Source organism: Pelophylax lessonae (genome assembly GCF_965119305.1).
Source record: "Pelophylax lessonae genome assembly, chromosome: 5".
Lineage (NCBI taxonomy): Eukaryota > Metazoa > Chordata > Amphibia > Anura > Ranidae > Pelophylax > Pelophylax lessonae.
The window spans coordinates 73,127,117-73,144,829 of NC_138772.1; the positions used below are offsets into that span (position 1 = coordinate 73,127,117).

At 35.2% G+C, this 17,713-nt stretch overlaps 1 pseudogene across 1 annotated transcript in view; it reads left to right on the plus strand.

Moving 5' to 3' along the window:
• The first annotated feature begins 2,493 nt into the window (after positions 1 to 2,493).
• The window catches only part of LOC309556430 (sperm-associated antigen 6-like), a 469,742-nt pseudogene continuing 454,522 nt past the window's right edge, over positions 2,494 to 17,713 (plus strand). Inside the window, exon 1 of the transcript in view lies at positions 2,494 to 2,536. The product of the transcript in view is annotated as a sperm-associated antigen 6-like (transcript). The remainder of the gene's footprint in view (positions 2,537 to 17,713) is intronic.

The window sequence follows — 17,713 nt, forward strand, 5'->3', positions numbered from 1 at the left end:
AATACATGTCAGAAAAATTCTAAGTATATTTTCATCAACTGTCCACATAAATATATTGAACAGAATATAAATGTGGATCTAGGCTAAAGCAGGCCATACACATATTGAATTTGGCTGATCCTTACTTAAAAGCGTAAATGCCACTCTATGTGTGTTTCGCTTGAGCTGCTAAAATTTATTTAAAGCTGATACAACCATAAAATCCACTTTAGCTCTACCAAAACTATGAAATATGAGGACTCACCTGAAATTTTTATTTCATTTATATCCAATCAAGCAGGGCCCTTCATTACATACGTGTTGGTAGATCTAAAATAGATTGTTCAATCCGATTGTAACTATTGTGGTGAGCTTAATGGTGGCCATATAGGGTGCCATAAAACTAAACAATCAATGTTCGATTTGGAAAAAATGACTGAATCGAGCAACACAACAATGGCATAGCTAAGCTATGAGTGACAGCTAGTGATGCTTTAGGTCAACCCAAGTTGGTTGGTTGTTCTGGAAAACAAGTAGACTGTACAGGGTCAATCAAGATTCAAACCGTTACTGGTGACCCTAGCATAAGGAAGACATTTTTCAGTGGGAGGGAGTTTAAAAAGGCATGCAGCCATTCAATTAAACTGAAAGAGAAGCAAGTTAACCTTAAACTGCGTAGAGGGTTCTTTACTGTCAGAGCAGTGAGGATTTGGAGCTCTCTTCCACAAGCAGTGATATTAGCAGGGAGTGTCCCTAGTTTAAAAAAACTTTTAGATGGGCATCTTAACGATCGCAACATACAGAGATATGGGATTTAATATTGACATAAACTCCCACACATACACCATAGGTTGAACTGGATGGACTGGTATCTTTATTCAACCTTACCAACTATGGAACTAATAGTGGCCTTATGAATTCCTTACAATAGATCCACATATGAGTGCACAAAAAACTGCTAGCAATCGACCTTGTATGATCGCTTTTTCTCCACCACTACTGATCGTCTCAATACAATCAATTTTATTTACACCACAACCAACTGCTGGAACAAATTGGATTATGCTTCATTGGGGGGGGGGGGGGTTTCCTTCCTCTGGATCAACTGTGGGTATAAGATTGAATTTAAGTATTGGGACCCTTACAACATGGATGAGCGAGTTTTGGGTGGAGGAACTAGACTGGCCTGCACTGAGTCCTGACCAAAACACCTTTGGGAACTAGAGCAGAGACTGCAAGACAGGCCTTCTTGTCCAGCATCAGTGCCTGACCTCACAAATGCACTTCTGAAAGAATAGTCATAGACGCACTCCTAAGTTGTGGGCAGTCTTGCCAGAAGAGTTGAAGCTGTTATAGCTGCAAAAAGTGGGCCAACTCAATATTGAACCCTACAGACTAAGACTGGAATGCCATCAAATTTCATGTGCGTGTAAAGGCAGGCGTCCCAATACTTTTTGGTAATATAGTTTATATATATATATATATATATATATATATATACATTTTTTTTTTTTTGTTTGGTTGAACTAGATGGACATGTGCCTTTCTTCAACCAGACTATGTAACTATGTAAGTAGATTGGTTTTGGTGGGAAAAAAGAAAAAAAAAAAAACAATCATACACGGTCAATTAAAGCGGAGTTCCGGGCACAGAAGTCATTTTTTACTAAACATACCCCCGGGACAGTCAGGGTTAGCACATTCCACAATGGCTAGCCTCTGATCTGTCCCGGTTCGCACTTACCTTTTAGAAGAAATACTTACTTATAAAATTTCTTCCACAGCGTTTCCATCTCTCTTGTGGGCAGCTGAAGCCGGCGCGGTCCTCTTCTGTGTCTTCTTCCGCGTCTTCTTGTCCCAGAATGCGCCTGCACTGGCCCCTCTCGTCACTTCCGGTGCAGCGCCGCATTCCTCCACAGCTTCTGGGCATGCCCAGAAGCTGTTTAGCAGGGGAATACGGCGTCGCCCGGAAATGACGTGCGGGGCCGGTGCCGTCGCATTGATTCCTGGGAGCTATGACGTTCAGCTCCCAGGAATCATAGCGAGACAGGAAGTGACGGGGTGAGCCGCGGCTCCGAGGGAGGAAGTACTCTGAGGTGAGTATCTTCGATCTTCAATTACAAGGTAAGTAAACAAAAAAAAAAAAATAACTATCCAATTCCTTTTCAGGTGAGGTCTACCTAGCGGAGGGGCACAAAAAAAAATATCGTTTTTGTGCCCGGAACTCCGCTTTAAAGTGGTTGTAAACCCACTTTGATGACTTTTACCTATAGGTAAGCCTATAATAAGGCTTACCTATAGGTACTGTAAATATCTCCTAAACTGGCACCGTTTAGGAGATATTTACATTGCATGGAGCCGATGACATCATCAACGCATGCACTCTGAAGAAACAGCAGCCCGTGCCGTTTCTTCAGAGCCCTGTGCCATGACTGGCAGCTCCCACGCGCATGTGCGGGAGTGATGTCACGCCGCTCCGGACAGTAATACAGCCGGAGTCCGCAGACGGGTGAAGATGGATGCGGCCGGCAGCAGGGATGACGCAGGCTTCGTTGCAGGTAAGTGTCACATAATGTGCTAGTAAGCGATGCATATTATGCACATTATGCGTTTACTTTGCAGAGAAAAAAAAAGGAAGAGTTTACTTCTTATTTAACATCATTTTTTCATACCTTGGTATAAGTGATTCACAAGGGCATGAAAAAATGCCAGCGGTCGACCCTGTATAATCATTTTTTTTCCCACCACATTTGATTGACTTGGGTCGATGGAAACTGTCACTATTCCCTTGGCCATGCCAATCGATGTCTTATTCGATTGCTTTTGCGAATCTCACATTAATGGTTTGGTTTTATGGCACTTTGCATGGTCACCATAAGAATGACAGTTGGCATTAGAAGGTTGAGATGTGCAGAGTGAATGGAGTTGCAGGCCTTCCTCCCCCAGACGTCTGTAGGACAGACCCTTCCACCTCCCCTTGCCTTCTACAGCTGGCCCTCAGCAATGCCCTGCAGTGGCCCCAGTCAGTGCCTGCTGCACTGTGTACTATTAGATGGATCTCAGTAATGAGTCTTTCTTTAGCTCTCACCTCCTCCTCCTCCCTCTATCCTCTCTGCCAGCCTTCTGATTCCAAGCCTGAGCTAGGCAAGGACACAAGGATCTGCTGCTGCCGGGGGAACTTTCCCATGGATTTCACAACCTGCGATCATCTGACAAACCTCATTTCCTCCAGCCTGCCTTCCTAGATAATATTCATATTACCTTACACTACTTGCTGAAAAATGACACAAGTGTTGCAAAATAAAAACAATCAATAATCAATAAAAAGAAAATGAAATAAAAAGGTATGCAAAAAGTTAAACACCATACAATGCAAAGGACCAGGAGCAGCTTTTTATGGAGTCTTTTATGTATTGGTCTCGATCACCCAATCTGTCACCTCCTAATACAATGTTTAAAAGAAAAAAAACATCTACATAATAATTCAAATGATCTGCACTGGAATTATACAGACTTAGGAACCTAGCACGTTCATTTTTTTCTCTATTATAAAGCATAAAAAAGAAAGGTGATAATGACACTTTGATCTGACACTGGCTAAGGGGAAGTTAAATATTACAGATAAAGTCATTTTTATTTGTTTTGGGCATGAAACATAAAATGATTTTGTCTATATTGTGGTACATATGTAACTGTTTCATTTTATTTTTAAACACAAAATTTTCCAGATCTGCAATGCAAGGTTTTCTATTTTGTGATATAGTTGTACATGGTACTCAAAGTTCTGCAATGCTGCACTACCAGGGGCAATGATAGACAAATGGTGGTAATAAAAGTACACACAGAGATAGCCATCTGTGCATATTTAAATATATTGTGATAAAGTTTATGTAGTATAATATTTATAAGTCTCAGCTGCAAACAAGAAAGGTTAGTTTAAAGTATGTCTAAACCTGAGAACAAAAATAAAATATTTTTCAGATCACCAGTCCTCACATGGGTGGCTGCATTAGTTTACTCTTTTTATTCAGGTGTTTTTTCTCTTAATTTTTATCTGGTAATCCTGCAAGTAACACACTTCCTGTCCTAGGGTGACAACTGTCACCATAAAGTATCTATGGAGGAAAAAAATGTTTGTTGGCCTATAGCATTTGCAATCTTTTAAAATCTACAATCAAGTTCAGATTATTTATTTATTTTTTTTACCTTGTAAGAAACCTTTTTTTTCAAAAATATTTAAACATCCTGGGACTGTCAGTGTTTGGGTTCATTTTTAAAATATCATGCTAACTTGGTGGTGTTAGCTTTGCCTTTTTTAATTTATCATCAACCATATTCAAGCACAAAGTACTATGAAGAGAGAGTTCCTGATTACATGGAGTTTTTTTTTTAATATTCAAAAATAAATATTCAACAATTAAAAAAATTATTATCTGTAGTTACAGTTGTTTATTTTACTCTGTTACCAATCTTTGCACTTGTTCTCATTGTTCTGTATGTCAAACGTTGTTACTCATTTACATTCTTCAATAAAATAAAATACTTGAAAAAGTGAAAAAAAAAAAAAAAATCAAATAGCTTGGGCATTTAGTAATTCATATAACTTGCTTCCATTGAGTCTGTGACATCCCAGATAAATATTTCAAATTTATAAAATAATCACTCTTGGTGCACCTAGGTTGACTTCACAGAGTAGCAGAGTAGAGTCCAGCATTTCTATACTATACTTTATATGATAATATATATATATATATATATATATATATATATATATATATATATATATATATATATATATATTTGTGTGTGTGTGTATATATGTATTGAGTAATTAATTGTACCATCTCCCCTCTACATTGTAAAGCGCAGTGCAATCTGGTGGCACTACATAAATCCTGTATTATAATAATAATAATATATATATATATATATATATATATATATATATATATATATTTAAACATTTATATATATATATATATATATATATATATATATATATATATATATATATATATATACAGTGGTGTCTAGAGATATATCCCTAGTCACTCTATATATATATATATATATATATCTATTTATATATATATATAAATATATCCCTAATCATAATATATATCACATATATTTTTTTCATAGCTAACTACCCAGCATTTTTTTTAACAAAAAAAAAATGTGTGTCTAAGAGCTTGGTCCATAAATTTGTGATATTTGGGTTGATTTACTAAAACAGGAGAGTTCAAAAATCTGGTGCAGCTGAACATAGTAGCCAATTAGCTTCTAACTTTAGCTTGCTCAATTAAGCTTTGTCAATAAAAGTAAAAAACTGGAAGCTGATTGGTTTTTATGCATAGCTGCACTAGATTTTGCACAGTTTTATTACATCAACTCTATTGACTCTATCTGTGTCTGTGTCGGATTTACTTTAGTTAGTCAACTGAGTACAAGAAGTAGAAGCTTGGCAGGCCAGCCTAAAAAGTACTCATCTAATACATTACCCTTTAATCTCTTAAGAACAACAAGTAAGCTTTACTGGTGATCCAACATCTACAGGATGTAAAGTTACAAACCTGCAATTCAGTCAATAACCAATTCCCAGCATGGTGGATGTAGGATTCCATGCATTTCATCCATTGACCTAATTCAACACTGTTGTCTTTAGAAAACAAGGCCCACTCTGTTCTTTTGTTTAGCAAATGCTAATTGTAATTACCAGTGGTGACACCTTTTCTGCTTTACCCCTTTGAATTAATTGAAGCCATTAGTTATCCTGTTGCAGGAATTGACCTTGGCCTTCTGTAAAGTCCTTGTGAAAGTAGCAGGACAAGCATGAGATGTAATACTGTATCCACAGTCATCATATGTCTCATGCAAAGAATCTGGTAAGGGTTATGCACACTTGCATATATGTATTAATAGACACAATTTTTGGAAAACACAGTTTTTGGAAAACTTTCAGTGCTATTGTATAAAGCCTCCAAAATGACATTTTCTCTGAGTTTTCCAGAGACCAGAGTGCTAAACTACTATGTATATTTAACTTGGTATAGTTTTGTTAAAGGTATATAGTCAGAGACATGATCTGAATTCAGTCATATATAATATGTAACCCCCCCCCCAAAAAAAAACAAATATATATATATATATAATATATACATATATATATATATATATATATATATATATATATATATATATATATATATATATATATATATATATACATATATATAATGAATATCAAATAGAAAAAAAAAGACATCAACACACACTTATAAAGTCATTTGAACTCAGCTTATAGCTTGGCATTATGATACTACATGTAAAAGTGACATTTTTTCTTTATATTATTCATTTATTATAGTCTGAACTTTTTCCATAGTCACTTTGTTTCCAATGTATATACAAAAGGCATTAACTGCTATATATATACATATATATACATATATATAAATATATATATATATAGAGAGATATCTATCTATCTATCTATCTATCTATCTATCTATCTATCTATCTATCTATCTATCTATCTATCTATCTATCTATCTATCTATCTATCTATCTATCTATCTATCTATCTATCTATCTATCTATCTATCTATCTATCTATCTATCTATCTATCTATCTATCTATCTGTCTGTCTGTCTGTCTGTCTGTCTGTCTGTCTGTCTGTCTGTCTGTCTGTCTGTCTGTCTGTCTGTCTATACACACATATATATATATATACATATATATATATATAGATAGATATATATTGATTGATTGAAATGTAATTGCTAATGGTATAATATATAAAAATATATATAAAGTAATACTGCTATTTCAAGGAACCTTAGAGGAATATAAGCATTTTAGGGGTTGATTTTAGTATTTTAGGGGTGGATTTTTAGGATTTTAGGGGTTGATTCACTAATAATGTAACTTTCATCCAATACTAGCCTCACTTCAAATAACTAATCATGTTCTCAGGAATAAAAAAAACAACAGAGACAGAGAAGTTGATTTTTAGATTGTTCAATGAAGTTGATGTCTTTTTTAGTTTAGGGAAAACAGTGAAGCTGTGCTCAGTTTGAATATCGAAACAAGTGCAGGAAAGAAAAAAAAAAAACATATGACTGGATATGATTGATGTAAACACAGATTCTCTTTATTCACTGTTGCAGGTTCCAATCCAAAGCAACTCAGCTACCATATCAAGATAAGATTTTCTAAATGAGTAATTGTCATCCCAGTTTTCTACCCACTTCAAATGCTGAATCAGAAGAATTTAAAAACATTGGGCTCCTTCTTTAGGAAATCACAGTCAGTATATGTATGTTCACAGAATATACATTCAACCTAAAGGGAACCCATCATCAAAAAAGAACATTTTGACATGGCATAGTTCACCAATTAGATAAAGTAGCATGTTTTCATCAAGCTTGTCAATGTATGGATTAGTGTTAGGATACAATATTAAATTCCATTTCTATGCAGCCTCTAAGAAGCCTTCTGCAAAGATTTCAGAATGTTAAATAAAAAAATGCCAAAACAGCTGACTTTTTATTGCCAATTACTGGGAAATGGTACCATCAAATTAGAAAGCAAAAGCCAGCTGTGCATTGTCTCAGTTAGCATGATTTTGAAAAAAATGTTACAACTTCACTATAAATAGAAGGCCCAAAAATGACCAGTTTTCTTCCCCTTCTTACCCAGCAATATCACCACAAATTTAAAAAAATACATGTGATTTATATAATTGTTTAATCTGCACTACAACAGTGAGATCTTGCTCTTAAAATGTAACATATTTCCTTTAAAAACTTTTCTAAATTCATGTGACAGTTAGCTGTACAAAGCTAGCTATTTTTTTTGTATTTTACTATACAGCCCATAATGTGAAAAGATTGAAAATAGGACATTTAGAGGACAATTAGTTTAAAAATGTAATTTTACACTGGCCTAGTAAACCTATTATTTAAATTATCCAGTCAGCTTAGGGTTAAAAAAACTAATTGTTGCTGGACCTGTGCATAAATGACTTCTTTAGAAAATCACTGTGTTTCTTATTTTTATTACAACAAAATTAAAAGGATCTTTTTAACTCATTTATTAAAGGACAAATTTTTACATTGCCCTGTGTTCACTAAATACACACAAAACACATTCTTTGGAAATTGCAGTTTTATTTTCAAATTCATTAGATCTAATTGGTTATGGGCAAAGCACACAAACAAGGGTAAAGTTTTTTTTAAAAAATAAGACTTTACTAAACTAACCTGCAAATATTCAATGACTTACAAAAAAGTACATATTCTACTTCAGCTCTGCAAAGCTGTGCTAACCTTGTCACTGTCTTTTTTAGGATTTTTAGCATATTTACCTCTGCTAAAATTTGATGGTTCACAAACTCTAACTTATTTCAGAAAAAAAAAAGAGATCTCTATGAAAGAACAGTTATAACATGAAGCACTCATTAGGAAAAAGATCATATTTTTACCAAGTCTGTCAATGAGCACATTGAAAGATATTTTCTGCTCTATCCAGACACAGAACAGTGTAGAGAGCCCTGACTTCAAGAAGCATTTACATAGATGATAGACTGCCTGCAAGTGAGTGAAGTGTTGGCAGTGTTGGAAACTTACACAAAGGATGGCAGAGTTGATAAGTCTTAAGCTGCCTATTACTCACCAATGACAGTATAAAATAAAAAATGATCTTAAATCTCACAGGCAATTTGAATTTAGTCCATAGTAAAAAAAAAAAAAAATAGAAAAAAAAAATAGAAAAAAAAAACATTCATTGGAAAGTTTTGATGAGCTTGCGAACTCTTAAAAAACCAGTAGGTATGCATATCAAAACAAAATAAAATAGTTGTCCCAGTAATGGGCAACACATCTCTTCTAAAAATTTTACAGCTGTAAGTTGACGGTATTGTAGACATGTATCCACCTTGCAGAATTTGACATTAATACTGTGATATTTGAAAATATCTAAATGATAAGATAAAGTTATTAAAGTTTATGTCATCATTATATCATGATGAACTCAAATGTACCAAATTGAATTAGTTAGTTTAAAGCCTGAATTGGCTCCACACAGTCATCCTTACCTAACATAAAAAAAAACTACTAGAACTCTGGATTAAACATAAATATAAATTATGAAGAGACATTAATATTGTTAGTACATCAACAGTGCACTGCACCCACTAAGAAATGATGACAATGTTTTATTACAGGTATAAACTTTTCTCAGTATTTGAGGCCTAAAATACATTTTAAATTCAGGAATGTATGCATGCATGTCTGTTATATATATATATATATATATATATATATATATATATATATATATATTTATGTGTATATATATATATATATATATATATATATATATATATATATATATATATATATTTCCAGCAAATATGTTATTTATTTGTTTATTTATGACTATCTTGAACTAAAGGAACTAATTGCTCCAGAATGTTGCATCATTATTTCTTTATTTGTTTTATTATAATTTAAAAGATACCAACCCAACTTACCTCTTTTATAAAAAAAAAAAAAAAAAAAAAAACATAGTTATCGTTACAGACTTCTCCTTTAGTTTGAAAGAGAAAGAAACAGAGACATGTGCAAAAGTGACAACAGAAAAAAAGGCCAAGTGATCCATGGGGTCTGCCACAATATAAAATAAATAAATAAATAAATAAATAAATAAATAAATAAATAAATAAATAAATGATATATATTTTGACATATTTTTTAATTTATTTATTTTTATAAATTATTTCTTCAAATGCATTTTATTGCATACAAAAAAATGTCAACATTGTACATTAGACAGTCCAGGTGGTAGATACTGAAGTGTATATTATATTGCATAATTTCTTAGAATTTTTACAGAAGCATTCATAGACTATTATGGGATTGAGAGAGTGCAAAATTTGGTGCAGCTGTACATGGTGGGCAATCAGCTTCTAACTTCAGCTCATTCTGTTAAGCTTTGACAAAATAACTGGAAGCTGGTTGGTTTCTATGCAGAGCTGCACCACATTTTGCACTCACCAGTTTTAGTAAATCAACTCTTATAAGTATGAACAAAAATAAGGAGGGAAGGAATAGCCCCCAAAGATAGTAGGACTTTGTAGGCATCCACTGGTTAATCTCATAGAAAACGTACAACCATAAACGGTGTAAATACATACAAAATTCATTTATTAATAAAATAGTACATAAAAACCATCACAAAGATGAGTGTGCATGACAATGCAACAACATGCTCCTGAACCAGAAGAGCCCTAGAAATACAAAGAGAGATATAAATAACAATGGTGGGAGTGCAGGGATCCTTAAAAATACTAATTGTTGAAATACAATGATAAGGCCAATTCATGTAGCTTTTATGGAATCATTATTCCAAACTGAAAGGGAAAGAGAGAAAACGAGGGAATGTACAATAAGGACAGAATTTTTTTTTGTCTGAGTATATAGTAAATTTATGTTTTTCCAAGCGTGTTTGAATCCACTTACAATTGACTGACCCAAAGACAGAGATGTTGCCTAATAAACTTTTAGAGATGCCTAGACTAGAAGTGTTATCTGGACACACACAGTGAGATATTTGTCTGTCAGAACAGCAACAACTATGAAAACTGTGCTGTTCGATGGTTCTCACGCTGTGTGGTTGTTGGTGAATTTGATCAAAACCGGTATCAGCTATTTTGACTCTGTTCCTCCTTTCCTTCCATATATCTTCCTTTTCTCAGTTTATAAACACTGATGAAGGCCTCTACATGTTGCTTACATTAGGATACCATGAATTTGAAAACAGACATGTACAATTCTATTAGATGTCAGGCAGAGCTTCTTAGTTTGACTTTTTCATGACTTTTATTTTTGTGAAAACAATCAGAAGGTAAATTCTCAGTAGGTCACAGTTGGGGTATTGTACTATATTTCACTACTTTGAAGGTTCATTGTTGCCACTGCCCTTCATTGATATACTGGGGTAGATAAACTAAAGACAAGTAAGATGTTCACTTTGCATGGGAATTTTTCCTTAGCTTAGGTAATTGGTGAAAATTCACTTTGGAAAGATTATCCAGATATGTGCAAGGAAAAAAAAAGTATTTTTGCTTGCACATGATCGTATGATGAAAATCAGCAAATCTTCACTTTATTCACCAAACTAAGAGACATTTCCTTACAATGGGAAAATCCTATTTAATCAAACCTATTAATGATAGAAGAATTACCAAAAAAAATATGGTTGGGGATTTACTAAAGGTGTAAAGAATGCTCAGTTAGCAAAGTGAATTCTAATTTAGCATTAAGAATAGTGAGGGAGATTTACTAAAACTGAAGCACTCAGAAACTGGTAGCCAATCAGCCTTTAACTTCAACTTGTTCAGTTATGCTTAGGCAATAAAACCCGGAAGCCGATTGGTTTCTATGCAGAGCTGCACCACACTTTGCACTCTCCAGTTTTAGTAAATAACCCGCAAAATCAAACAGTGTTCACTCGACCCATCTAATCAAGTGCAAGGCATTTTTTTTTTTATTATTCCTGTATTCAAAGAGAATACACTTCACTGCTCCACTTCACACTGACTAAACCTTCACATTCCTAAGAGAATATTCTTTACATTATTCTTTACTTTGCTATAGATGTTGATTTACTAAAAAAACAGAGAATTGTTCATTTGGGAAAGTCAGTATTCACTGAACTTAGTAAATATGTTTTAGCTCTCTCTTTACTTCAATTAACCAATCTTGTGTTAGCCAAAAATTCTATTTTTATTTTTTGCCTTGCTGGTGATTGGATATTTAATGTGAACACCGATCCATCTTCATAACTAACATTTTGATAAAACTTTGCAAAATAAACAGCCTCTTGTTTTTTTTTTAAACCTCATTTATTGGCTCAACCCTGGTGAGTTGTATGATAAATGTTCCTACACTAAGAACTGTTCGCCCAGGGATGGCAGTTTTATCATCTTTACAATTATTTTTCTAAAAAATAATTTTTATTAGCTTGTAAGCTCAACTGTATCTCAAATAGAAGAGTGATGGCAAAAAAAGACCCAGTGATTCACTGAGTCTACCCTATTTTTTTCTGATTTACATATATTTTTTAAAAGCTTTTTTTGAGTGTAGATCTGGGTTTGTCCCAGGCATGACTGAACCCACTTAATGTTGACTGACTCACCACCTCTGCTGGAAGTCAATTCCAAGCATCAACTACTCTTTCTGAAAAAAGTACATTCTGCGATTTATAAAAGCAAATAGTTGTTGGGACTTTAAATGAGGTTATAGATTAGCACAAAAAGATATATTTATTTATATCCAATGATATTTTTAATTTTTCATCTCTTGATTTTCAAAAATAAATGTAAAAGAAAAACAATTGTAATACATATACATGTGCGGAAACTGACACATGATATTTTATAAACTTCACAATGCTTCATTTACATGTTATATCAAGAAACTATAGATCAATCTTTTTATATATAAAACATTTGACAATACATCTTACATTTTTATATAATATACAGTAGCAAAGAACGAAAATCTCTCAATAATAAATCCAATATATTAAACATCTCGATTTCTAGTAGGCTCGACACGTTTCGTGGACCTCCGTCCACTCATCAGGAGCTTGGATAAGAATTATTGTATATCCAATAGTAGGAGGAACATAAATAAATCATCCATAGAGAATTGTGTTGACAAAGACCCATTGGGAAAAGCAGTGTAGAGAGTCCCGTTTTGCCTCGGCTCGGCCCTGCTATTTGGCGTCTGCATGGCGTTGGTATAGACCCGCCATTGCTCGTTGGTATGCCGAGCCGAGGCAAAACGGGACTCTCTACACTGCTTTTGCCAATGGGTCTTTGTCAACACAATTCTCTATGGATGATTTCTTTATGTTCCTCCTACTATTGGATATACAATAATTCTTATCCAAGATCCTGATGAGTGGACGGAGGTCCACGAAACGCATCGAGCCTACTAGAAATCAAGATGTTTAATATATTGGATTTATTATTGAGAGATTTTAGTTCTTTGCTACTGTATATTATATAAAAATTTAAGATGTATTGTCAAATGTTTTATATATAAAAAGATTGATCTATAGTTTCTTGATATAACATGTAAATGAAGCTTTGTGAAGTTTATAAAATATCATGTGTTAGTTTCTGCACATGTATATGTATTACAATTGTTTTTCTTTTACATTTATTTTTGAAAATCAAGAGATGAAAAATTAAAAATATCATTGGATATAAATAAATATATCTTTTTGTGCTAATCTATAACCTCATTTAAAGTCCCAACAACTATTTGCTTTTATAAATCTATTTATATAGGGATGGAGGTATTTATAGGAGTTATGTGTCAGATCATATTTTGCTTACATTCTGTGATTGTTTTGAACTTTCCTCCTGCTGGTTTAAAGTCATGTCCCCGTTTTCTTAGCCATACTGAAATGTATGGGGAACATAAGACAGAAAGTAAGAGTAATAAAATAATGATTTTCTAAAATAGGCAACAGAAGATCAGATAGGAAACAATTGATTATTCAGACCTATCCTGTGCAGAAGTCCACATATACTTAATCATATTATCAGAAAGAAGAAAGTTAGGGGCAAGAATTTTGAAAATTTTTGCAAATTATGAATTTTCAACTGAATTTTCAAGCCTGCAGATTTGTTGAGTTTGTGGAGAATAAGTCGTGAATCCTTTTGGCCTGGATTTACAAATTTTGTCATTTTTCTCAGATTGGACAAATATGCCTGGATGCATTTTGGCAAATCTGTACTCAATATCAATAAAAAAAATGAGTGTTGTTTTCCTTAAGGTAGCATGGGCAACTTTAGATTCTTAGCCTGGTTGAAAATGGACATAAATGTTCCATTAAAAAAAATGACGTAAAATATAATTATAATTTTCATCATCATTATGAAGAATAAATACACACTGAAAAATGTCATTATTCTAATCCTGCAATTGGACTAGAAAGTAAAAAACCCTTATAAAGGGTGAATAAATATGCCAAAACAAGTAGGTAAATATACAGAACAGTGTATGAACCTAACCTTACATTTACCTTGCCTAAATTCAAAGCTTACATTATAAAACATAAATAAAAAGGCACTACAGCCCAGAGGGTTTATGTGTGGTTGGAAGCAAAATCTGGGGCAAGTATCTGATATAAGAGTATTTATATGAACTGGGATAATTGAATTAAGGGGATGATGAGTAAGTTACTCAGGCCCAGGATCCACTTTTTTCTTTGTAAATATGTATACATTTTGTAGAGGTTAATGTATCTGCTTTTAGATATATATGTCAGATAATTGTATCCAGAAGTTGTAATTTCAGCAGCAGCGAGCGATTGGACAGTAATTAACATAGTTCCTGTGTTTATTCAGTTGCTGGAATATGGTGAATTCAGTGATGGTAAATATCTTCTTATATGGCTAATTAAGGGTGGCCCAAATTTTTTGAATAGTTGGAATAGCTTAGAATTTGCACAGGCCAATAGCTTTCTACTTTAAGCATGGTTTATAACATTGCGATGCAACCAGTGGCTCTTCATCTGCTGTGGGACTGCAAGGCTCAGCATGTCCTGCAACCAAAAAGACTTTCCAGAGCTAAAATACAAAAAATAAAAATAAAGAAAACAAGCACATTTCCTCTCCATTTTCCAGGCCTGGTACTTTAAATCTGATTGTTACACATTCCTCCCACTGATAAGTACATTGTCAGTGGAAGACAGGCTTCAGTAACTTGGCAAATCTCTTGTATTTTACTTATATATTTTACTTATATATTAAAATAGGTGTAGGCCTTACTAAATGACATTTAGGCCTCTTTCACACGGGCGGTGCACCCGACGGATTCAGTTTTCCTCATTGGGGATCAGTGGCGGCCTGTCCATTAGGGACACAGGGGCGCCCCCCCCCTATCCATGTGTCCGGCCCCCTAATCTACATGCAGGGCGCCGGATGCATGGATTCCAATGGGGGATTTATTTTTTTTTTGAAGCACGTGATTAGAGCCAGAGGCTATTACCACACTGATTCTCCTCCCAGCCAATTAGAAAGCGGGTCCTGAGACCTGTTTCCCATTTGGCCGAAAGGAGAAGGCATCCTATTGGCCAAGAAGGAGGGAGGAGAAGGCCACAGAGAGGGAACATGGAGACTGAGGAGGAAGCCACCGCCGCCGCTTCCTGTTAGTCCTGCGGCGCAAGTAAACTGGCACGGTGGGGGGGGGGGATATGGTGGTGCGGGCTGGAGTGATTGGGGGGGGGGAGTCGGTCTGCCACGCCCCCTCGACTGATGGAGCACCGGTCGCCACTGGTGGAGATCGATCCGCTGATTCCCGCTGAGCAGGCGGATGACAGCTCAGTCTCTGCTCTGTGTGCGGAGACAGAGCTGTCAGACACCCGCTCTTCTCTATGGGGAGATCGTTTATGGGAGACCATTTTCATCCAATCATCATCGATCCTCCTGACGGATAGAAAATAGGGTTTCCAACCGTCCAGATTTCACGGACAGGATCAGATTGGATAGCAGTGGGTGTCAGCGGAGATGTCACAGCTGGCATCCGCTGCTCCATAGGGCTGCATGGAGCATCCGATCAGGTCCGCCTGAAAAACTGTCAGGCGGACCGGATCGGAAAGCCCGTTTGAAAGAGGCCTTAGGGGTTGATTTACTAAAACTGGAGAGTGCAAAATCTCTGCATAGAAACCGATCATCTTCCAGGTCTTTATTGTCAAAGCTTGGATGAACAAGCTGAAATCAGAAGCTGATTTGCTACCATGCACAGCTGCACCAGATTTTGCACTCTTCAGTTTAAGTAAATTAACCCCCATGTTTACTACTATTTTACTACTATGAACTCCTATTTTTATAAGACAAAATAGTTGTTTTCAAATTTTTTTTTACATTTTCTGTTACATCTTAGTGCTGCTGATCTTCTGCAGCCTCCTTGCAGTCACTTCCTGTCTATAAGTACTCCAGCACAATTAGAAAACAGAGACAGAGAGTTATCACCCGAATACAGAAATTGTCTCAACCTAGACTTTCATGGTGGGATATCCAGGTATTATTTTAAAGCCAGTTGCAGATTAAATATTTTGAAAATGACTTCTGAAATCACATTAAGACTCCATTCACACTGGTACGACTTGTCAGGCGACTTGGTCAGCCTGACAAGTTGTGCACCGTTGCTCCCACTGTGTAGTACAGGAGCCGTTCTAATAGGAGCGGCACAAGTCGCTCCGACTTAGAAAAAGGGTCCTGTACTATTTCGGGGCGACCTGGAGGCGACTTGCATTGACTTCCATTATGTGAAGTCCGTGCAAGTCGTGCCGAAGTCGCGCTGCACGCGACTTCACAGGTCGCCCCCGAAGTCGGAGCGACCTAATGTGAACGGGGGCTTACATGTCCAAAATTTTATGAGATTTTAGTGATTGAGTTTTACATATACTTTAAATTGGAATATAAGCTCTCATGAGCAAAGCCCTCTGAACCCACCTCTATTGAACTATATTGCAACTGTACTGTCTTCACTTTTGGTAAAATCCTGTTGACGCTATATAAATCCTGAAGAATAATAATGTAAACTTTTAATGTTTTTTTTTTTTTAATTTTTCCCTGACCTAATCTTTAACCTGCATAATTATCGACTTGACTAGGCCATTTTTTTGCTTTTTGGCACTGTGCTACTTTAACTGTTAATTGCACGGTCATGCAATGCTGTACCCAAATAAAATTTATATATTTTTTTTCAGAAAATAAAGTTTTCTTTTGGTGGTATTTGATTCCCCACTGGATTTTTATTTTATGCAATATAAACGAAAAAAGGTGAACATTTTTGAAAAAAATATATATTTTTTTTATTTTTGCTATAAAACATTTTCAATAAAATATAAAAAAAAATTTAATTTCTTTATAAATTTTGCCCAAAATGTATTCTGCTATGTTTTTAAATATGATAAATAACAATAAGTGTTTATTGATTGGTGCTTACAAACAATGGTATATATACTAGAAATGTTTTTTTACTACAAATGACGGCGATCAGGGACTTATCACAGGACTGCAATAGTGCTGCGAGAAATCTGACACTAACTGACGCTGGGGAGGAACTGACTACCTGCCACTGACATTAATACAGTGATCACTGTACCAATGGCAATGGCTAGGAAGGGGTAACATCTAGGGCGATCACAGGGTTAAAAGTGTGCCTAACTATGTGTAATGTGTGTAAAGTTTACTGCTTTTCATAAATGATCTTTGATTTTCAGGGATGAGAACTAACAGGTCACTCCCTTGGCACAGAGCTCTGTATTGTTTACCAACACAGAGCTGTGAGCTGTGATTGCACACAGCCAATCAGCAGGTCCCAGACATAAATCATTGGCTGAGACTTGCTGACAGGCTCCTGCTGTGTACAAACCTGAAAGTAGTCAGCAATGTATGGCTACATCGCTTTGCCTACAGCCATCGCTCACCCGCAGTACATTGCGTGCGGGTGGCCGGCAAGCTCTTTTAAAATATAATTTTTACCCCCCCACCAGAGCATTTTTTGCAATACAGCACTGCATTAATTTAACTGAAATTGCGCATCATGCAACGCTGTACCCGAATAAAATTTGTCATTTTCTTCCTACAAATAGAGCTTTCTTTTGGTGGTATTTGATCACCTCTGCAGTTTTTATTTTTTTAGTG